The 24075-nt window shown below is 42.5% G+C and overlaps 1 long non-coding RNA gene across 2 annotated transcripts in view; it reads right to left on the bottom strand.

The window, feature by feature from the left end:
• Positions 1 to 22052, bottom strand: part of LOC310685725 — a 39181-nt gene extending 17129 nt beyond the window's left edge. Inside the window, exons 1-5 of one of the 2 annotated variants that reach the window (XR_014515436.1) lie at positions 21872 to 22052; positions 15660 to 15810; positions 14623 to 14740; positions 932 to 989; positions 284 to 388 (exon numbers count right to left, since the gene is read on the bottom strand). This is a non-coding gene — a long non-coding RNA (uncharacterized lncRNA). Of the gene's footprint in view, positions 1 to 283; positions 389 to 931; positions 990 to 14622; positions 14741 to 15659; positions 15811 to 21871 lie in introns of those variants that run through there. The other variant, XR_014515435.1, reaches the window with a different exon arrangement.
• Positions 22053 to 24075: the final 2023 nt, after the last annotated feature.

Below are 24075 nucleotides of genomic sequence, written 5' to 3'. Positions count from 1 at the left end.
AGCTTTACATGCTTGGCAAAAAGAATTAAAAGGGAGGCGGGGGGGGGGAGAGAATACCACCTGCCATTGCACCCAGTGTGTTTTGACTATACGTGATTTTGGCTTTAGGCACTATCCCCTGGAACATAAACCCCATGTAAATTGTAGGTTTACCTCTGGTTGTCACCAGATTGGATAACGCTGCTCTACTCTTACAACTTGAAATAATTCTCCATTCCTTTTGTGAGAAACTATGGACTACGTTTTGATCCCAACTTGATAAATAGAATTCCCCCCAGATTTTGGGGGGTCTTTACTGATGTTCTGTAGTTTCCTGGTAGGGATGTTGAAGGAGCCATCACGGTTCTAATCCAGAGCACCATCATGGACATGCAGATTTGCTGTCTCCCTTGAAAGAGTTGAATGATTTGAGCATATAAGCAGGCAGAAAGTTACTTTTTCTCCCTTAATTGCAAGAATTTTATCTGAACCAAAGCCCAAAGTCTTTCATAAAGTCTGAGAAAATGACACAGGAGTATCACGTTATTAAATCAATCCTTGCATCAATTTCTCTTTAGTGCACAGTGTCACTTTTTATTCTGACAGCTTGTTGTTTCAGATCCTGGCTGGAACCGAGTGAAAAATGTAGTGATAAAAGGGAAAGCTGGAAATGATATATAGCCCTTTACTTAAGTTCTGCTTTGTGCTTTAATTAGGAATCTTACTAAGGCCTACACTTTGAAAGGCCATATTTTATTTCATGTTTTCACAAATTCGTTCTGCATAAACTGTTGGATTGTGAGGTTTGGATGGAAAGATACTTCGTAGCCTCTTTTTAAACACATCAGACAATGTCTGGTGTTTAACTCTCAGACTTCTGCCAAACTTTGCTGTGTAAATGGAAAACACTTGATGCTGCTGTATTGAAATAAATCAGGATAGTAGTACTTACTTTTATAATTATTCCATAGAATCAGATATTCTTGTATTTCTTTCACATTGCATGACCACTGGGAGAAAAAACAGCCCAGGTGGATCTCTCAGGATTTGGTAGGACAAGATTTGTGGACAGCAAGGAGCTGCCCAAGCATTAAAACTTCAAGCTACATTAAGCTTTCTCCACCTCACTTCTAGATCAATTAATGGCCACACACACAATCCTACCACATGATTTTTTTCTTCTGATTTAGGTGCCCTTGCATTTCAGTCTAAATGGAGCTAACTTCACTAAGATATTCAGGCTTCATAACTAGAGCCAATGAGGGGTGTTCAGGTGTCAAGTGTTCCTTGTTTAGTTGGTCTTTAATAGTGAAGCCTTTTTACCTTGTCCCGTCTCCCTTGGCGCGTTGCCCCACGTGGAATGAGAAAGGAGAGTAATGAACACCAGGGTGTGGTTCATGGAGAAAGGATTTATTCAGTTCTGCGCAGAGGCAACCAGCAGAATTGCTTCCAAAGGCTGGCGGCACTTACAGCAAGCAAGCTAGCATCTTTTATACCCTTCACATCACCCCATTCCCCTCATTCCCTTATTTGGCTCATCTAGTGCCCTCTTGGCAGTTTATCATTGGCTCCGGTTTTCTGCATAGCTGCTTCCTTATGTGGCTATATGGTATGGCTACGTGTTCCTCTTTACACAACATGTTTTTCTACATCCTTACAGCGTGTGCTCGTGACACAACTCTGTTGCAATTGTGACACCATCCTGTCCTCCTATTTCTCGTCACCTTTGTAATTTTCCTTTTACACTGTTATCTCCTTCAATAGTAGTTGGCTTCTATTGATGGAGGGCTCAGCAACTGCAACTAGGGCTTCAGCAAACTCAGAAGAAAAATGGAAACAGGAATAGAATTTGCTTATCTGCCCCATGTCCAAATCCTGGAAGAATGAGGTATATAACTTAAATACTTGAAATATATTGAAGAAAGAGAAATCAACATTTTAGCCCTTTTCCAAAAACCATACAGGAATATCGGTGATGCATTCACCTAACAGCATTCATTATTTTTATTTTTTAATGCTTGATTCAAACAAATTGTGCTTGTGGGACCAGTGCTCTCCCTATGTTACCTTCATACCTTCCCCAAATCTTCTTGGGACAACCCTTAAACAGAGCAGAGGGAGGAAATGAGTGGCCGTTCTGTCTGGCAAGCAGTTACTTTTGCACAATGTTGAATTCCACCCATAAAAGCTTTATCTTAATAGTTCGTAACAAGCTATTAGAAGAAAAACAGCCAGCATGCAAGAAAGAAATGCATGTTTGAAAATAAAATTTAAAAAGCTTGCCTTCTTTCTTCATCCTGTCTTTCCCCCCTTAAAGAATATAAAACTTTGAAATGTTCCCATTGCATGCAGTCTATGCTCTATTTGTGGTTTGATATGTGAATGACAGGGATGGAAACAATATAAACAAACTCTGGATAAAGGCTCAGTCAGTGAAAGTTTTGAGTTCCATGAAGATGCAGTGGTCCATGAACAGAAACATTTCCCCCCCTTCACGGCTGATCATATGGCTGAATTTTTAAACTGTAGGCAAGGATCTAAGTTCACCTTTAAGGGCATTCTGCAAGTTAAAAACTAGCAAAGGAAGCGAGAAAGCCTTTTCACCCTGAAGTCTTAGTTCTATAAACCCCTTCTTGTCAGGCCGCAGTGCATTATGAAGACTTTATTTCAGCACTCTGTTGCTGAATGTGCTTCTGCTGTGGACTGCTTTTGTGGGGTATTATGGGAATTTATGGATATCTACTTATTATTTTTTGGGACGCGGGTGGCACTGTGGGTTAAAGCCTCAGTGCCTAGGACTTGCCGATCGAAAGGTTGGCGGTTCGAATCCCCGCGGCGGGGTGCGCTCCCGCTGTTCGGTCCCAGCGCCTGCCAACCTAGCAGTTCGAAAGCACCCCTGGGTGCAAGTAGATAAATAGGGACCGCTTACTAGCGGGAAGGTAAACGGCGTTTCCGTGTGCAGCTCTGGCTCGCCAGAGCAGCGATGTCACGCTGGCCACGTGACCCGGAAGTGTCTTCGGACAGCACTGCCCCTTGGTCTCTTTGAGTGAGATGGGCGCACAACCCTAGAGTCTGTCAAGACTGGCCCGTACGGGCAGGGGTACCTTTACCTTTACTTATTATTTTTGCAATATTCTCATGAACCAAGTGAGGGTCACTGAGAAGTAGAGCTGCATTTTAACCCACAACAATTAGCACTTCCTGCTGTTAAAAACACAGGATTAGGCTCAAGTCTATTTTCCTGAAGAGCAAGTTGAAGTACAAATGTATAAGTGTATGAAACTAAAGGTTCCTATTATGCATCTGCATGTGTTTGCATACATATTGTGTCTGAGAAATATGGGTTGTTGTTGGTTTTTTTTGAGAGGATAGCAATCATCTCATTTAAACTTGTGGTAAAAAGTATAATTGCATTTGTCAGGAATTGTGACATCTCTCCACATGAGGTCTTTAAGCCCAAACAAGAATATAAAAAAGCATTTGGAACCCTTCTTTTAAAACTCAGAATATAGATGCAGACCTATTTTATTACCATGTTTGGGGGCTTTCAGAAAGCACACTTTGTTGCAGAGCTGAAATGAGAAACTTCTGTCCCTTTTATCTAGCAAGGTTCTTGAAACATCTGACCCAATCTATGCCTTCAAGACTGTTAAATGTCTTTTCAATTCGCCACCACCAGAATGAAGACGTAAGGAAAATAAGATGGGTAAAAGGGTCAAGGCTATCTTACCTAAAGTTCTGCAGCAGGAAATAAACATGCATGAACGGCAGCTTGTTCTAGGAAGTGGCCGATGCTCGTTCACCTTTGGTTCCAAAGTTGGGCAAACCTGTCTGGCTCAAGGCTCAGTCTAGTCCAGGGATGGGGGACCTCTGACCTGCAGGCCAAACTTTGATCACGAGGCCTCCCCAATTGATCTGCAAGGCTGTTAGAGGCATGCCATGCCTGCCATACCTCCCCCCCCCATACCTGATGTGTTTGGAGCAGTTAAGGGCGGGGCTTCAAAGTAACAATCAGGAACTTTAAGTGAGCTTCTGGCTGTTCTTTTGCTGGAGCAAGACATGCCCTTCATGGCCCATCAACTTATTGGTGGTGAGAATGTCCCTAACTCTGGAAGAGGAGAGTGGTTTCCACTGAAACCACTTTTAAAATGGAGGGGAGGAATCTCCATTTTAGCAGTGGTTTACCGCTCCCAGTGCTGCTCCTTTAATCTCCAAAAACTGTTTAGAAATTTTAAAGGGGCTTTCAAACAGGCCAGTGCTGTGCTTTAAAACAGAATGATCCCCTCCCCCCAAAATCTACCTCCCAGGCAGCAGCTCCCCTGAAGCCCAAACAGTCCATAGCATGGAAAGCTGGGTTGCCATGCCAAATGCAGCTGAGGAGGGGCAGGTGGCAAAGACGTTTATACCAACATTACCCCTTCTGATTGGCTGCATGTACAGCTGAGTGGATGGGAAGGTAGCCCCTATAGGAGAAGGAAAACTCTGACCCTAAACCTCTGCTGCCTTGTGGCTCTACACATTCATGAGAAAGGCTTTGGGAGGGAAACTCCATGCCTGCCAACTTGTAGGACTTCTCTGGGAGAAGAAAGGGCTACGGAGTAAACCCTATCCAAATCCATAGTGGAGTACCTATGATGGTTGGATGGTGTCATGAATGAGCCAGCTCCCAGGGAAGGATTACTGCCAAATGAAGAAAGCAGCCAGGAACAGAGAGGGTTAACTGCCATGCAGGATGAACATTGGCTGGTGCCAACTCCCCTGCCTCTAGGAATGCCGGCTGATAAGGGAATGGCGGACAGCAAGCTAGAACATGGGCAAAGCTCACCGGAAACACAAACAGGTGGAAAAGCATTAAGAGACAGCCTCTCAGAGAATGGGGTAGAGGAGAGAGCTGACCCACTCAGTCTGATGTCTCAACGAATGGGAGGGCTGCAAGATAGGAAGCAAAATGAAAGATGTATGAAGTGAAAGTTCAGGTGCTGCTGGTCACGCCGGCAGCAGTCTTCAGAAGGGTCATCTTGATTGATGATGGCGGAAGCTGTCTTAAAGCCATCCGGTGCTATCTGTTTGTTTTGACAAAAAAAGCATCCTTTTTAATTAACAACCCTCACTGTGTTATCAAGCCGGGAACTGGACTTCTGACAGATGGCACCTGCTTCTGGCAACTCTGGCAGCCAAGCTGGTGCCAAATGTATTGTTTTGCTTTCTTTCCAACAGCATCAGTGAGGCCAAGATGGGATGTGTGTCTGGGAAGCCCAGGACATCCATACATACTCCCTAGGCTTGCACCTTGGAGGGGCACTTCGGTTCTGCTGATACAACAGAAACAATGAAGGAGGGAGCAGTTACAAGTTATGGGTCCCTGCAGCCACAGCACATGCTGTGATTCTCCAGTGGTTTGAGTTCAGTCCTGGTGGCACACTCCATTGTCTCTCAAGATTGACGGATGCCAACAACACCACATTGGGGCACCCGTGTGCCTCTTCCGCATGACTTCATTCTAGCGTTTTGTGGGAGGGGGCAGACCTGCTCTCCACCAATGGCAAGGTTTGACATTCTCTAAGTAAGCTGCTCAGATTGTGAGGGAGGAATGATAATATAGATGGAACTGATTATACCCTCTAGGCTCATTTGTTCGCTCCCCAAGTTTTCCCGACGACAATATGTTGAAATCTCTATTGAAAATGCAAAAACAGACAAGCAAGCTACCATTGTAATATTGGATCTTTCCATTTTAGAGATAAGATATCATGTACACAAGTCTGCTTTTTTATATAATGAAAGAATGACAGGGCAAAATCTCACTAGGATTAGTCGGAGAACATCCTTCCCACCGAGACGGAAGACGTTTAATCATTCCTTCACTGTTCTGGGCAGCTGCACACTGACCCCTGAGACATCACCTGCTTCTGGTCTGTCAGCCGCAGTGCCTTGTATTGAGGAGAGAGGAGATACTTCTCATGCAAGCTTTACAAAGAAGAACTGCCACTAGCTGTGACAACATCCCTAATTAGATGTTGAAATACTATTGCGAGGATTTGTCACTAGTGATTATTCATCTCTATAATGCTTCCCTCCAACAGAGCTGTGTTCCGGCTATTTAGGAAATGGCTGATGTCATTACTAGTCCCTTATGGGCTTATCCTAGTACTCTAAAGGACAGCTGTTCAATTCTGGGGTGAAACACAGTTGCCAACACTAGAAATAGCACAAGTGGGGCAAGCTGATCTTATTGCAAGAGGGAACAAAGGGTGACTGCAGACAGGAGATGACCTGCTTAAGCCCACTGCCAGCGCAGAAGAGACCATGAAAGGCGTCACTCAGAGATCAAACTCTGAACCAGATTTGGAAACTCTTCCTCTGGTAAAACATGCAAGGCTTTTGAGGGAAGCCTCAGATGTGTGACTGCATAGTGTCTAAAAGTCTTTGGAGGGATGCCTCCACATCTCTAGATAGTCCCCAAATTTTGCCAAAGTAAAATTCTTGGTGAATTTGGAGATTCCTTCTCAGGAGAAATGCCCAAGGGGTGCCATAGATAGCAAAATGTTCCAGAGGTTTCACACTTCCCAGTACTGGACGCTAAGTAAATAATAACAAAGTGTGTGTGGGGGGGTGAGATATACTGAGAAGAAAATGGAGGAAGATTAGTCTAAAACTGACCCAGCATAAGTAGAGCAACCATTTGTGCGTTTTCCAAAAGAGAATCTTATCGAAACCACACCATTCATGATTTTTGATCTGTTTTTAGTCTGTGGCACACATCCACTTATTAACACCTTACTTGCACATCAAATAAACCATGGCTTACCATGAAGCAGCAGCATCACTGTATCACTTCCTTTGTGTTTTGCCATTCCCCCCCCCCCCCTTTATTGGCTTTGGTTTATTGTTTCATGTGAGCTGGCCCTTCGTGAACCAAGAAAACCTATTGGTTTAGCATTGTGGTTTGACTAGAGAGAAGCAAACCATGAGTATTAGCTTCCATACCATAGTAAGCTAAGACTTATGACTTGTACTTGACTCAAGGAAGAGTGGAGTGAGACAGGAGTGAGTCAGTATTGCGCTTGTATACTTTTCATTCACGGTAAACTATTGTTAATGACTTTCCATGATAGGAAAACATCAGTATGTGTTGTTGTTTTTCCAGCTCATTAAAAAAAAAAATAGTTAGCTTGCACACAGACAGTGCTTTATTCCATCTTCCTGATGTTTGCTTACCAGTTAATTTTTGCTCGCAATGTGATCTTTCGCACAATGTAAAGCCTGCTTCAAATATAGTGGAATCTAGCTAGAGTTTAGTGCTCATTTCCATGTTACTTATTTCCAGAAAGAAAGAAGAAAAATCAGGCCAAACAGGAGCTGATGACACAAGTTCTCTGGCCTGGGCTCCCTCGTTTCTCCTTTCCCTCAGGTCCATTCATGGTCTGGAAATGGCTGCCCCGTCAGTTCTGCCTTCCCTCAGAGCACACAGATCTTTTTTTAAACCAAGGAAAGGTTGGGGAGCAGCTGCCACAACATCTCTCTCTGGTCATTGATGGTTCTGTCAGGGGCCTATGGGTTCTGACACAAAAGAAGGCTTCTAAGTGCACTGAACCAAATGCACTTAAGAAGCTTCACATTGGATCTTAGCACTCAACACAGGTGCTGGACTGGGCAGTGATGGAGATTTTGTGGGTGGTGTCCATACATCTGTTCCCCCCAATGGCCAAAGAACACAGGAACAGCCCTATACTAAAATTCCTACCTTATTCATACTTTTATGCACAAAGTTTGAAGAACTGCATTAATGCAAACTTAAATTTAGATGATTTTCCTACATATTCTATCTGCCAAACTAAATTAACTTTAGCTTAACTTATATGCGTGCCCTGTAGAAATTCATTCCAATTTAAAGCAGTAGTTGTTGGCGTTTCTAAAAAGGATTTCATCTCTTCCTAATAGCCTAGACACTCTTCGATACACAGCACACATTATCATTTTTGTGCATTGAGCAAATTGATAAACACGGAATAGTAACCTGAAGATTTGTAATAGAGGGTCTAACTTACTAGAAATAAAGTAATGGTTCATTCAGGTGGCAACTCAGCTGAGAAATTACAGATGAATTATTACTGACCAGAATAGCTAATTGTCACAGAGTGAAAACATCTTCCTTGTGGGTTAGCTTACATGCAGGGATGAACAAATCAATCTATTTTCAGTCCATGTCGCTTTCAAATGTGTTTACATCACATCGTCACATTAATTTGCACCCAGTCCCCCCCCAGTGTATTCTCTCAAAATACACATTTTTAAACTGTTTCCTTTTTCAATTTAATTTTTCGCCTCAAAAAATGCTTTTAAAAAACATACTTTTTCGACATTTTTCAAGCTAGGGGCTGTGAGACAACATTTGCAGGAATGAAAAATTCAGTGGACAGCTCCTTTCTGATCTGCACATTAGTTCAGGAGCTGGTGATAAGGTCAGTTCATATTGGAATCTTCAAAGACTGAATTCCTCAGATATCCATATTCACAAGACCATTACTCAAACACAAGGAGATTTTCATGCATGATAGGATTGGATGCCATCTGTTTTTTTGGAACAGGTTAGCTGATGGGTAGGCAAACTAAGGCACGGGGGCTGGATTCACCCCAATCGCCTTCTCAATCCAGCCCACGGATGGTCCATGAGTGGAATGTGTCCTTTTATTTAAAATGCATCTCTGGGTTATTTGTGGGGCCTGCCTGGTGTTTTTACATGAGTAGAATGTGTGCTTTTATTAAAATACAGTCCATTCCCCCCACAAGGTCTGAGGGACAGTGGACTGGCCCCCTGCTGAAAATGTTTGCTGACCCCTGGGTTAGCTACTTACCTTGGATATTGATTAGTAGGTGACACAAGTCTTTTGCCAATGAATTATTATATGATACAATTATTTCATCTAACTTTGACAGTGATCAACATAATCTATTTCTACGTTTATCTAGCTCAGCTACAAACTCAGCTCAGCTACAAGCTACAAAGGACTGTAAGGTGAAATATAGCACTATATCACTGAAAATAGTTTTTATTGGACATTATTTTTGCAATGCGAAAAATTCAAGAAGGAGCCCGTGAGTGGAGTACGAACTTCTGTGGATTAGACAACGTCCTTTGACACAATAAATTGTGAAGGTCTGTGGCACACCATGCTGTCCGTATATGATTGCTATGATTGCTTGTTTTTATGATGGGGGGGGGGGTTATAACCATGACACTGTGCAAATTTGTCTTACGGACCCATTCCACTGTGTCGTATTTATCAGCCATATTTCCATTTCAGGGTTTTAACAAATATGTATGCATCAGATTTATGATCAATTGGAGACAGGCTATCAGAACAGTTTTTGAGAGAGATCCAGTGCCCGATCTACATATAAGCTAAACAAGCTATAGCTTAGGGCCCCACTCTCTTGGGGGCCCCCAAAAAAATTAAAGGGGAAAAACTGGATGTACATTTCCAAAATATAAGATAAAAATCAAATAAAATAAAACCTACAAACAGCGTTTTGTGTTTTGTAGGCTCCTATGATGTAAGTAATGGGCCCTGCCTGCTAGCCTGCTCCTTAAAATATCACTGGTTTGCTTATTTCTATATATAGGGTGCCTACATTCTGCTATTTATAATGATTAGTAGTTTGCATCATATATTTACACCTATTATTATTTCATGTTATAGCAAGTTTTGAGAGACTAGATTATGAGTCTTTGTAAATTGTAAAGGAACTTTCGTTATTGCCAAATGCCAATGTGTTTGCATTATTAAGTTTGTTATGAATAAAAAATCATTTTAAGTCAGAGCTTAATATTTATTTCACTATTAATATATCGGTACCTCTTCTTAATTGTGTTTCACTATTAATATACTTCTTCTTAATTGTATTTCAGTTCCACAATTACTTTGATAAAATACATATTTTGTTATGTGCAAATGGCTTTAGATACCTATTAGGTCCATAAATTACCATTTACTGTAGCATATATTCAACACAAAAAACAGTGACAATTTGTTAACAAAGGACAGGGGGACATATAAAGGGCCCCATTAGCTTTAGGAGCTTAGGGCCTCATCAAACCTAAATCTGGCCCTGGAGAGGTCATAAAAACCTAAGAAGAGTTTTGCTGGATCAAACCAAAGACCTACCTAGCCCAACATGATGTCCTCGTGGGGAACAAACCCAGAACACAGATCATGAGCACCTCCCACTCACAATTTCAGCAACTGGTATTCGGAGGCATACTGGTTGTGATATTGGAATCATCAGGACCTGTGATAGCCTCACCCTCAATGGATTTTTCTAAACCCCCTTTAAAGCTGTCTAGGTTGGTGGCCTGTGTCCTCATTGATCACACATTTGAGGATATTTAGCAAAACTGTGGGCAGCTTTGCTTTTGCTGCCACATTTTCCACATTTATGCAGAAAACAGAACATTTGGACACACAAAAAGACGGAAACTTTGCACTAACCAACACAAGGTCATCAGCATAGTGTTCATCTCTCTATTGAATCCAGAAATTCTGTCACCAAAGTCATGCTCTAGCAGTATTGTGTGGGATTATGCAGTGTCTGACAAAGGTGGGTTTTGTGTTTGGTAGGCTCGCTTGCAGGTTTATCTTATCACTGAGGGAAAAAAATATCTATCCTGTCACTGCCCTTGCCTCACTTCTTTATAGCTGTCTATAAACAGCTATATCAATGCCATCTATAATCAGCTGGGATATTTCCATTTTAACCATTTGCATTTTAAACTGGGAGTAGAGAACTTCTTTTTGAACGACGCGAATTTTATCAAAATCCTTACTGGGGAACATCTGCACTGGCACGTGGAGGCCTTCTGTAAACCTGCAGTTGCAATATATGTGTTACAATGAAATACAAATATCCAGGAGAGGAAACATTGTTAAGGTTAGCACTGTGTACTCTGATGCTTATACCAATGTACAGTAGATGCATTTGCATGCAAACATGTGTGCCAGTCTGAGATTGGGTTTATATCTCATATAAGTAAGGACCTTAGCTGATGGCGGCTGTACAAATATCAATCACTGTGGAGAGAGACTGACCATCCAACATAAAAATATATGGTTATAGTGATATATCAAGGGTGGAGAACACATGGCCATCTAAATGTAGTTGGACTTGAACTCTCATCAACACCAGCCAGCATGGTGGAATAATGGGAATTTTAGTCCAGCAAAACCAGAAGGGGTGGGTGGGGGTTCCACAGGTTCCTCACACCAATATATATGGTTCTTTTAGTGCACATGATACTTTAAAATCCCAGGATCTCTCTCTGGGATCAGAGAGAGGAGATCAACCATCCAACATAAAAATATATGGTTATGATTATATATCAAGAATGGAGAACATATGACCATCCAAATATAGTTCGACTCCAACTCTCAATGCAACTCCCTGTAATGATGAATGAGCTTAGGATCTCTCTCTGGGACCAAAGAGAAGAAAGTTTTCAAAACTGCATAAGGCAGTTAAAGGACTGAACCGCACTACTTGTTTGCAATATGTTACTCTGTTTTTTTGTTCATGTTATGTAACTAGTATTTAAGACTGCTATGCAGTAAAACTTTGAAACTCATTCTTGGTGGGGAAAGCTCATATATATCTACACAAGGTCCAGATTATTGATTCCACTGAACAGTTCTAACACAATTCGTTTGTTATAGCAGTGGCAACACTTCCCTGTGGAGGAGGCCAGCTACAAATGAAATAAATACATTGATCATTTAGCCTTAGAACTGCTTTACACGTGTAGCAGAATGAGGTAGTGGACTAAACTAGCCAGATTGAAAACAGGGTTCACATATTATTATTATTTTAAAAGAAAATGTTCCACCATGTAACAATATTCTGACAATTAGAAAGAAGCACATCAGGGGAAAAGTTGTAGTACATCATTTTCCCTTCTGTGGTTGCTTCAACTTGCAGGTAGATTGGATACTTGTTTTTACAGCAGGGATCGTTTTAAAATGTGGCAAGACCCCACCTAGTCTGAACAATCACAGTCCATTCTCCCATCTCATTCTACTGCAAGTGTATCTAGTCTCAAATCAGAAAGGCAATTCATAAATCAATAGGCCCAATAAGGCTGTGGTGCCATGGAAGGCTTCCTGTTCAAATAAGCTCTCCAAAGGCTTAGGCAAAAACAAACAAAAAACAGAATCAGGACCAAATGCCAAAACTTCACAGACAACTGAGGCAACATAATCTTTCATAAACCTGCTGTATTGTTCCCAAAACAGCCAAGCTCCCATAATCAGAATCCATTCATTTGTGAAGAATGGTTCTGAGGCTTTCCATCTGTACTAATGTTTGTTATTGGGCTATTTTGTAGGCACGCAGAAATAAAAAAAGACTAAAAAAACTAATAATAATCAAGCTCTTTCTTTTCGGTAATGCTTGAAAACAAACGAACCAAGGCAACATGGTGCATACATGTGCTCGCAACAATTTATCAATTTTGAAATGTCACATCACTTAGAAAGGAACCAGAGAACAGGGCAACTAATGACAGCTACCACAAAAGTATAATCCTCTAATGGACAATTGGCAAATTTTTCTCGGTGCCTGTGCTTTGGAAGCATGTTATTTATTTCCCAAGCAGGTTAGGAGGTGAGAAACATGGTGATTAGAATTCAATACAAAAATACTCTTAAATAAAGTTGGAAGGAGTGCTTGACTCAGGGCTGCAGTGAATACTTTCATAGCTTCCAAATAGCTTGGATTGTGCTTTTCGTTAACTTCTTTCCCCCCTTTGTATAGTGCAATCCCTTGGAACCAAACACCCATCGCACTTTTGTTTGTGAGATAACAACAGGGGTGTTCACGTGCTACATTCAGTGAGTGTACACAGATACAACAACTGTGCACTCTTTCACACAAACCTTTATAGATGTGTAGCTTGTACCTGTGTTCAGGGTAATATGGGCCCAGTTCATGGTGCTCACATTCAACGCTCTCAACTGACTTAGGCCCTAAGTATCTCAAAGACTCCCTCTTTCCTGACAGACCCCCTCAGGTATTAACATCAGCAGAGGAGGCCCTCTTGGTAGTTTCACCTCCCTCAGAAGATACGTGGTAGTAGCAACCCCGTAGCTGTCGAATGCTCTCCCTACAAAGCTGTACAGTCATACCTCATGTTGCGTCCACTTCAGGTTACGTCTTTTCAAGTTGCATCCCGCGGCAACCCGGAAGTACCGGAATGGGCTACTTCCAGGTTTGCCAGTCGCACGTCCACAAGCGCGCTCTTCTGTATGCGAACGCTTTGAGTTGCAGACGTTCCTCCATGATTACGTCTGCAACTCGAGGTTCTACTGTATCTGACTTCTTCACTGTACAACCTTTGGCCAATGCTGAAGACACATCTCTTTACCTTTGCTTTTGACAACTGAGATATGTGATTTCAGGGGCCCACCTTATTCTTGTGAATGTAATATGGTCTGTTTTTAATTCTAAATTTTAAACAGTGGTGGTTCACCTGGGGACCTTCTGGAGAAGGGCAGGCAATGCATTTGATGATGAGAGGAACAATAATAATATTAATGTGTGAACAAGACAAATGCAGCCCTGTGCATACTTCCTTGAGAGGAAGCACATGGAACACAATGGGAGTGATTTTTCACAAGCAGAACTTGAACCCTTTTCTCTCTTGCAACAGCCCTGAATAAAATCACTGACTCGAAAGTGCTATGTTCAATGAGAATAAATTTCCAGAGCCGGAACCTTTGGTACAATCCACTCAATAGCCATGGTAGTAGTAGAAGTAAGGTGTGGGTTTTTTTTGGGGGGGGCACTATTTTTTACCAACACCACAGAGCCTAGGACTTGCTGATCAGAAGGTTGGCGGTTCGAATCCCCGCGACGGGGTGCGCTCCCGTTGCTCGGTCCCTGCTCCTGCCAAGCTAGCAGTTCGAAAGCACACCAAAGTGCAAGTAGATAAATAGGTACCGCCCCGGCGGGAAGGTAAATGGCGTTTCCGTGTGCTGCTCTGGTTCGCCAGAAGTGGCTTAGTCATACTGGCCACATGACCTGGAAGCTGTACGCCAGCTCCCTCGGCCAATAAAGCGAGATGAGCGCCGCAACCCCAGAGTCGGTCATGACTGGACCTAATGGTCAGGGGTCCCTTTACCTTTACCTATTTCAGTAAAAATATTCATGGAGGCTAAGACTGCAACTGCCATGTGGGGTCCACTCAAATGAAGTACCCGGGAGCAGACTCCGGGGAAAGAAACACTTGACAGCCACAACTTTCTGAATAGGGGGGCAATATGCAATGGGGGGGGGAGAGAGATAAGGCTGAAATCTTCAGCACATTTTCATAATAGGAATAATTCTTATTAAGCTCATTGGAACTTGCTGTTGAATAAATATGCATAGAGCTGAGCTGTTCATATGTTTCTTAGGGTAAATGGGTTTTGAAGACTCAGTGCTATATATTAAAAAGTCTTCCCAAAGTTATGTCCCATATATGGAAGTGCAAAAAGTCGGAACCACGTCTACCTTTCTGAGGAGGAAGTTGTTGCCCAATTACTATTCCATTTCTACTGTCTTAACAGTCAGTGAGATGTTAGAATGCCTGTGACATAGCAGGCAGAATCTCACCTGCTAAGGAAAGAACCCGTTGAAGATTGCCCGAGGCGGTGTTGATGAATGACAGAAACTCAGATTGACAATCCACTATAGCAAATATTAATCTGCAATGTAAATGACACACCTGCACCTTAGATAAGAGAAACAAAAGAGGTATAATTGATGTAGATCATTAATTATATTATTAAATATAGGACATTTTAGTAGAGCTATGAACAATGGCTGATGCCGAATCTGGAGTGTAGAGGGGAGTAGCTATGTCACTAGCACAGATTCCTGAAAAGCATAAAACAAATTGGGGGTTTTGTGAGGGGGATGATTTTCTAACCACATCCACAGCCATGCTATACACTGTGGTCATGGTAGAAGGTGGAGCGGCAGGCAGATTGTGACATCAGCTGGAAGCTAGAGCAGTGATTGGACCCAGATCAGGCCTGACACCATCATCTGATGGCAGCAGGACTGACTCGCAATACAATAGACTCCAGGCCAACCCAGCAAGCCCTGTTTTGGAGTTGGCAGGAGGAGATCTGCCCTGGCATCACTCAGCAGGTGCTGGCTGGTGAAAGATTGGCAGTTTCGAGCTCCTTCACCAAGTTCACTCCCCCTGCCCCCAGCCTGGTGAAAAGCAGATATGGATTGCTCTGTAAAATATGTATTGCACCTGAATACCACACTTAAGGCAGCTTTCCTGGATCAGTTTTTGTTGCAAACGGTTGGTTGGTTTTAAATCCCAATACTTTCACTGTAGCTGGGACATGGAACCATGCCAGTAGCAAAAACCAAGGGATTTCTTGGGATGTTCTCCCAACTCTTATTGATTTTCACAAACCAAACACAGACACTTAAACCTGCACCACTGGATCATGTAAAAATCAGCTGATTTTCTTTAAGGTGGGTTTTCTTTTTCTTTTGGTCCCAGGTGTTTTTTGTGTATAGAAAGTTGGAACTTGAATGATGACACTGTCTTCTGCACTGATGTTTCATCTCCTCCTATCCCAGTATATTAACAACTAATTAAATTGTGAAAATATGAGGGTAAATGGTACCTTTCTGGTGTCGGATATCAGTGAAGAAAGACATTGAAACCGAATCTGAAAAGCCCATGGCATTGCAGGCTCACATCCATGTCATGATAAATCTATCTCTATGCAAGATCAGCCATCCAGTCCTTTATTGGAACACGCACAAGCTATGTTTCTGGAAGATACAGATAAAATTTCAAGGGCAGACACCACACTAAAAAACAACAGCATTGCATTGCTATATCCCACTTCATGGCAAATGCTGGAATTTTACCTCTTTACCAGATGCGCAACATAGCAAGAGACAAAAGGCCATAGCAAAAAACAGATTTACTTCTCATGGTGTATGTGTGCAGAACAGTCAGAACACAGCCAGACTAACATGTCTGATGTTACTTTACAGTGATAAATACAGTATTATAATTTAATGGAGAATGTAATGCAACAATGTAATGCATGTCTTGGGCTCCATGATCACTGCAGATGGTGACAGAAGTCACGAAATTAAAAGACGCCTGCTTCTTGGGATAAAAGCAATGACAAACCTAGACAGCGTCTTAAAAAGCAGAGACATCACCTTGCCAACAAAGGTCTGTATAGTTAAAGCTATGGGTTTCCCATTAGTGATGTATGGAAGTGAGAGCTGGACCATAAAGAACGCTGATCGCTGAAGAATTGATGCTTTTGAATGATGGCGCTGGAGGAGACTCTTGAGAGTCCCATGGACTGCAAGAAGATCAAATCTATCCATTCTTAAGGAAATCAGCCCTGAGTGCTCACTGGAAGGACTGAAGCTGAGACTCCAATTCTTTGGCCACCTCATGAGAAGAGAAGACTCCCTGGAAAAGACCCTGATGTTGGGAAAGATTGAGGGCACAAGGAGAAGGGGATGATGGAGGACGAGATGGTTGGACAGTGTTCTCGAAGCTACCAGCGTAAGTTTGACCAAACTGCAGGAGGCAGTGGAAGACAGGAGTGCCTGGCATGCTCTAGTCCATGGGGTCACAAAGAGTTGGACACAACTAAACGACTAAACAACAACAATGCAGCAAAGTTTGTTCCATTATCTGTATACTATCAAAAGCTATAGCCAAAAAACCAGAAAAGGGAAGCACAGCTTGCTTAGGTTGATATGCAGTAGCTTTCCTTCATTTGAATGTAGCTAATGAGCATGAGTGTTTAGAGAGCCAATCAGGTGTTATGAGCCATCAAACCTCAGAAATACACTTTCCCCAAAAGTTTTCCATCTTGTCATCTTGTATAAGCCAACTAACTCAGTATAGGGCCTGCAATTCGTGATGCCACCACAGCATCCATGGACAATAGCCATCCAGCCCCCCCAGAAATATCTCCAGTGAAAGATCCCACCATTCCCAATGCACTCTTTGCTACTGTTCAACAGTGTTTCTTCTAATACTTAGCTGAAATCTGCTTCCCCGGCAACTTTCCAAACATTGGTTCTAGTCTTTCCCTCTGGAGTAACAGAGAATAAGTCTGTTTCATCTTCTTCATGACAGCCCTTCATGAAAACTGCTCTTATGTCACACCTCACTCTTCTCTTCTCCAACTAAGCAAACAACATTCCTCCAACCATTCATCACATAACTTGGCTTCTAGATATTTCGCTGTTATGGAGACTTCCTCCTGGACTTCCTTAAGTTGTGTGGGGGTTTTTTTTTAATATAATGTGGTGTTCACATCTGAATGTAGTTTGGGCATTAGGCCAAAAGGTGGTACATGAATATACCATAACACAATGCAATACAACATCATATAACCAGCCCTTCCCATATGCCAAGTCTGTTCCTCGTATTGGAGTTTACTTGGCCGATTATATGCATGGGACTTCTGCAGTAATGTTGTTTGTCTTACTTAGGAAGTGAATTTTGCTAGCATAAATTGAATTGTGAAATTGGGCTTGCTTTTGGGAGGCCTGGGTTAAAAAATCCCACATCTGCCTTGGATTCATTTTGTGGCCTTGAGAAAGTTATTTGAACAACTCAGTACTGCATCCCATGAGTCATACCCTACAGAGTCATCAATCTATAAGAAATGATCAACAGATTGTGCCTGAAGGTTTGCAAGCAGTGCAGGAGTCCCCTCACACACCCCCCCCCCCCGAAAAATATTTGATTTCACTGTCTGGGTGATTGGTATGGTTACTCCTCACGATGAAGTCAGTAGAATTCGGTACGTTCTCCTTTTATATTGACTCCTTTAAAAGAACAACTTGAGAACATCTGCAGAAATGAAAAGTTGGAGAAACATTTTTCGAGTTGTTTTATTTTAGTTGTAGTGTAGGAACAAGGAGGTGCAGCTGACACACGGCTTGTAGGAAGAGCTTTACGACTGAGCTGAAACCAGAAGGAGTTTTGAGCACCAGCAATTTTGGCAAGCCTTAACCACCAGTGCAAAGGGAATATACTTCCAAAATGTTGTAATGGGTAGATGCCCTAAGCTGACAATAAAATGCAGTCTGTTTTTAATGAGTTGTTTTTGTGTGTGTTTTAGAATGTTGTTTTTAACTTTTTTCCAGAAGTTTTAATTATACTGTTTTATATGTGTGCAAGATCTAAATTTAAGAAATAATATAAACAATATAACCTGGGTACAATTAAATTAAGTTCTATTTAATTGTACCCAGGTTATATTATTTATATTATTTCAACTTTGGTATGTACAATGAAAGTGAAATAGTCAAAGGCCTGGAAACGATGCCTTATGAGGAACGGCTAAGGGAGCTGGGCATGTTTAGCCTGGAGAAGAGGAGGTATGATATGATAGCCATGTTCAAATATAGAAAAGGATGTCACATAGAGGAGGGAGAAAGGTTGTTTTCTGCTGCTCCAGAGAAGCGGACACAGAGCAATGGATCCAAACTACAAGAAAGAAGATTCCACCTAAACATTAGGAAGAACTTCCTGACAGTAAGAGCTGTTCGGCAGTGGAATTTGCTGCCAAGGAGTGTGTTGGAGTCTCCTTCTTTGGAGGTCTTTAAGCAGAGGCTTGACAACCATATGTCAGGAGTGCTCTGATGGTGTTTCCTGCTTGGCAGGGGGTTGGACTCGATGGCCCTTGTGGTCTCTTCCAACTCTATGATTCTAGGAGCAGGCAGCAAGTGGGGGGGGGGCTCCATTTTAATTTGTCATTAGTCCTAGAAAACACACACAAATATTCTTCTTTGCATGTTAAGATCCCAAGATCTCCCCCATAATAAAGACACAATTGACACAGAATTTAGTTTAAGGTTATTGGCATAATTTTGGCCACAACTTTTTTGATTACAGATCATGAGTTGTTTGCTTAGGCCAGCCTTTCTCAACTTGTGGGTCCCCAGATGTTGTTGAACTACAACTCCCATCACCCCTAGCTAGCAAGGCCAGAGCTCAGGGATGATGGGAGTTGTAGTCCAACAACATCTGGGGACCCACAGGTTGAGAACCGCTGGCTTAGGCATTGGTTCCTGACTAGCTGCACTGGCAGGGCAGCACTGACAACTGGACACTGGCAGAGGTCAGTACAGGTAAACATTGTGGGGGAGCATTGGACCAGGCTCAGACTCAAGCTCACCCCAAATGCTCCCAGGGGCTCTGGCATGGCCCTAACCCCTGGAAGGGGATCAGACAAAAGCAAGCCGAGCCCCTGGATTCCTTTAACAGAATACCCTCTCATGCATTGGAGGGGCAGGTGTGACAACCTCCCCTCCACATTGAACCAATGCCTAACCACCAAATCTTACAAAGTTGTGACGATTTGCTATGCAGCAGGCGAAACCCAAGTGGCACCTGCCAATCAGGCAAACGGGAAAATTCAGACGACCCACAACAGCATAGCAATGTCATAATGAACCCTAAATATATGGAGGGTGGGCAGGTGATCCGATGCACGAGGTAAAAAGAGGAAGCTCAATACAATGTGCAGTGGTACATATTGGTCCCTCAGGTAATGCATGAAGCAATCCGATTGGCCAGAATTACCCCAGCAACTGAGGGACCACCAATCGGGTTGTTGTGGCTATCCAATTACTCCCACCCACAACATCAGTGAGGTCAGTCTTGATGATCTCACCGCAACGCTTCAGCATGCTTGAATATAGTGGTATCTTGGTTCTCAAATGCCTTGGTTCTCAAACTCTGAAAACCCGGAGGTAAGTGTTCTGGTTTTTGAACGTTTTTCGGAAGCCGAATGTCTGATGTGGCTGTCGGCTGTTGTTTCTGGGGCACCTGCACCAATCAGAAGCTGTACCTTGGTTTTTGAACATTTCGGAAGTACCTTGTGAAAGAAACGAATACTTTCTTGTCTTTTCCCTTCAAACTTTTGCCTTCCACTCTCATTCTCCCCCTTACAACTTTACTCTTAGCAGTTGCCCCCCCCCACCAATGTTTTACTCACCACAATTCTGCTGTTCATTTCCCCTCATTGCTTCTCAGCTTTTCCTCCCCTGGATTTTCTTCTTCTTCCAACCTGTATTGCATCAACTGTACCCTAAGTCACAGGGGAAGCTGTGCTTCTGTTTTGTTTTCCATACCTATCCTGCAAATCTTCCTTAAACTAAAAAAGTCCCACTGTGCGAAAAACCTTTTTGAGCTACATGCAGCTGCAGACGCTTTGTGTGTTTCCTCAATTAATAATTTTGGCTTTCAAATATAATAAAGGCGATATGCCTTTACTACTTCTTCCCTACCAACCTATTCATTGTTAGTAGTTGGCCACTTCAGCTGGCTTCCCCCTGGGGGAGCAGGAGAGGAAGGCAAGAACTCCATTAACCAGCCTTTCTTTCCATGTCAGAAAATTATGCCAAATGTTTATTGAAACTTGGATAGACAAGGCAAATTTATGCTTGGGCAACCAAAGCGATTTTGCCTTATTAGGAAGGCACTTTAGCTCCTGGTCTACTTCCAAAATTACCATGTGATTGAAGCTTTACTGCTTCTTTATTTTTGCATCCAAAATGTCCATATGTCAAGTGCATATATTCCAGCTGAGATAACAAGGCGGGGGGAGGAAAAATAAAACCAATTCATTCTTTCACAGAAAATAATGCAACGGTGACGTGCCCTGTTCCAGAGTTTTTAATATTTTAGACACCCCAGAGGTTTTATTGTGACATTGCCAAAAACAAATGAATGGAGGCCTTTTGTTAATTGCTCCATTGTACTCACTCTTTATCTGGGGAGTTGATCAGTTAAAAGGGGAAACGGCTGGTGGATATTTAGTGCAATCCTTTGCAGGACCAAGTAAGTCCCGCTATATTCAGTCAAACTTACTCTCTCCACCAACTGTGCGTAGGGTTTCAGCCTGTCTCTTGAGGATTATATTACCTACCGCTGAAGCGTCCAGCGGGGTGGAGTATTCACCAAGCTATATTTTCTAGACTATATCTCATTGCAATTTGTGTATTTTCTCCTGATCTTGAAAGCATGTGCAAGGCTGAAGCAGGTGTTTCGTATTTCAATGGGACTTACATCATAAACATGCAGACTACATTTTAGTTTCATATGTCAGGGCTTAAACTATGGCCTGGTCCTTTTAAAACTTGATAAACATATAACAATAGAGTCCAGCCTTGAAACATAGGCAACATCAGTGCTGAACTTTCATTCCAATATCACCATCTCTAAGGGAAACAGTCTTCAATACCACCTTGACGAATCCCAGTGAGTTGTATGTCAGGTTTCAATGGAGGCCACAAAGTATGCCTTCTTTGTGGTCTTCACTGCCACATGGCAGTTCTGTTCATGTGCTCTAATATTCAGCCATCCTTGTAGCAAGAGCTCTTTTGTTGTTGTTTAGTCATTTAGTCGTGTCCGACTCTTCGTGACCCCATGGACCAGAGCACGCCAGGCACTCCTGTCTTCTACTGCCTCCCACAGTTTGGTCAAACTCATGCTGGTAGCTTTGAGAACACTGTCCAACCATCTCGTCCTCTGTCATTCTCTTCTCCTTGCGCCCTCCATCTTTCCCAACATCAGGGTCTTTTCCAGGGAGTCTTCTCTTCTCATGAGGTGGCCAAAGTATTGGAGCCTCAGCTTCACGATCTGTGGATTAAGGGGTTTTCTCAGGATGGTGGAACAGAAGCCTGAAGGGGGAGAAGGCAGGGTGATTCCACTTGCCTCTGATCAGCCTTCAAAGTCACAGAGGAGGTGGTGCTGATGAGAACCAGCTAGCTTCAGCCTTCTTAAGCAGAGCTTCCAGCAGCAGTCAATGGTAACAATGCTTTTAGTTCCGGGTCTTACCTTACTGCTTCCTGCTCATCTTGACCCTTGACCCCCATGATCATCAGATTCCCTGACTCCCGGACCATCTGAATACATGGATTGCAGTTTGCCTGCCCCTAGGACTGGACCTGGTTTTGGATGCTGCCTCTGCCTCCAGGCAAGTACACCTCAGGGACTCTTCTCGTTGGCTGGCTTCCCACTCCACTGAGCTCTGCACATGGTTGCTCAGCAATGAGATTATGACAGAGGGTGTGTGTGCTGTGTCCCATTGGTGTGATAGAAAATGCTCTGTGGACGGTGGGGTATGGGGTTCAAGGAGTATCAGTTTATGTAGACAACGATTAAATGTAAGGCATTGGTTGTGTTTAGAATAGATTTATGAAAGATTTAGAAAACCTATTGATTAGAATATTTGTGTGAGATTGTATGGGGGAAATATGGAATAACAGATACAATCTTGCTTAAAATGTATATAGGAAGTGCAGTGTAGTGTAAGCGATGGAAGTTAATCAATGAAATTTTATTAGTATTTTCATATTGAGATATTTATAGAATAAACTTTGCAGAAATTCTTCCAACTTTTCTTCTTTTTTCTCTTTTGTTCCTGCTTATTTGAAATATATATGTATGTATGTATTTGCAATATTTTGCTTATATTTTATAACAATTACGTTAAATAAATTAAAAACAAAAAAGGAGTGTCAGTTGGTGGGCGGGAACAAGAAATGTTGCTATTTTCATCTGAGGATTGTTGAAGGGGATTAATCACATAGTACAACCCCCCCATCATTTTATTCCAACATTGACTTTTTCTTACAGTGTGGATTGAATATGTATGTTATTTAGCTGAACTTCTTAACTTTCCTGGACTAGGGATTAGTGAGATAAGAACAAATTTAGGGGAACGTGGGGGACAGGCAGGGGAAGCTCCATTGAGCAACCAAAAAAATCCTTGCAGTTGTAAAAATACTTTGTTGGATGCTGCCCATAAAGAACAAAATGGTTATCTGGATCAGTTCCACACTGCTAATACACTCATGATGCTGAGAGCAGATAACTGAAAATTCAGCCTTAGCTGTATCTGAAGGAATCTATGTGGCTATATGTAAATGAATTTGCATATGCTTTAATGTTTTTTTAACATGCTGCATTTGGATCTCTGCTATAATTCATAGGCTTTTCAGCTTCTGATGTTTCTTACACTCTGACCTTGGTGGCTCCTGTCAGATTTGGTTCCTTGTCTAGCTCTTGTCTTCCTGGTTTGCCTTTACTTGCAATGGCATGTTGCGATGTGTGGTAGCTTTGCATGTTTGCTGTGAGCTGAAGGGGCCTGGCATTGAGCTGTTGCAAAAGGAGCAGGATGTCAACCCCCTGCCATGGCTGTCAACATTGCTTGGCTTCAGCACCATCATACCCCATTTTTATCTCATCATCTACACGTTGATTTCCCTTTGACCCTCACTGCCCATCTTGCATGGTAAAAAAAGATCAGTTGTTGAACTGGACATTGAACATGCTTTTATTTTGTTTCTAAGCGCAGACTCTGACATCTTAAGTTCACATCACCTAAGCGCCCACTTCTTGCCCATAGAATGAAAATAGGCAAGGCTAAGGAGACACAGGTTTTTAAAGAGAGCAGCGTTCAGTGGTACCCAGTACGTTGGCTCCCAGTACATTTCTGAGCACAATTCAAAGTGTTGGTGTTGACCTTTAAAGCCCTAAACGGCCTTGGCCTAGTATACCTGAAGGAGCGTCTCCACCCCCATCGTTCTGCCCAGACGCTGAGGTCCAGCGCCGAGGGCCTTCTGGCAGTTCCCTCATTGCGAGAAGTAAAGCTACAGGGAACCAGGCAGAGGGCCTTCTCGGTAGTGGCGCCCGCCCTATGGAACGCCCTCCCATCAGATGTTAAAGCGATAAACAACTACCTGACATTCAGAAGACATCTTCAGGGAAGTTTTTAATGTGTGACATTTTAATGTATTTTTGGTCTCTGTGGAAGTCACCCAGAGTGGCTGGGGAAACCCAGCCAGATGAGTGGGGTACAAATAATAAATTATTATTATATTATTATTATACCCAGGGGGGCTTCTATAAAGTTATGCTTTTCCCACCCTGCCTGGATCATCTATACTGGGTGGCAGGCATTATCAAGACCTTGGCATACTAGAGGTCATGGCTGATGAACTGAGAGTGGTGGGCTAGAAACTGAATAGAAAAGAAAC

Source organism: Podarcis tiliguerta (genome assembly GCF_965153285.1).
Source record: "Podarcis tiliguerta genome assembly, chromosome: 9".
Taxonomy (NCBI): domain Eukaryota; kingdom Metazoa; phylum Chordata; class Lepidosauria; order Squamata; family Lacertidae; genus Podarcis; species Podarcis tiliguerta.
Note: the sequence above shows the minus strand (reverse complement) of the source record. Positions and strands in the feature narration are given on the sequence as shown.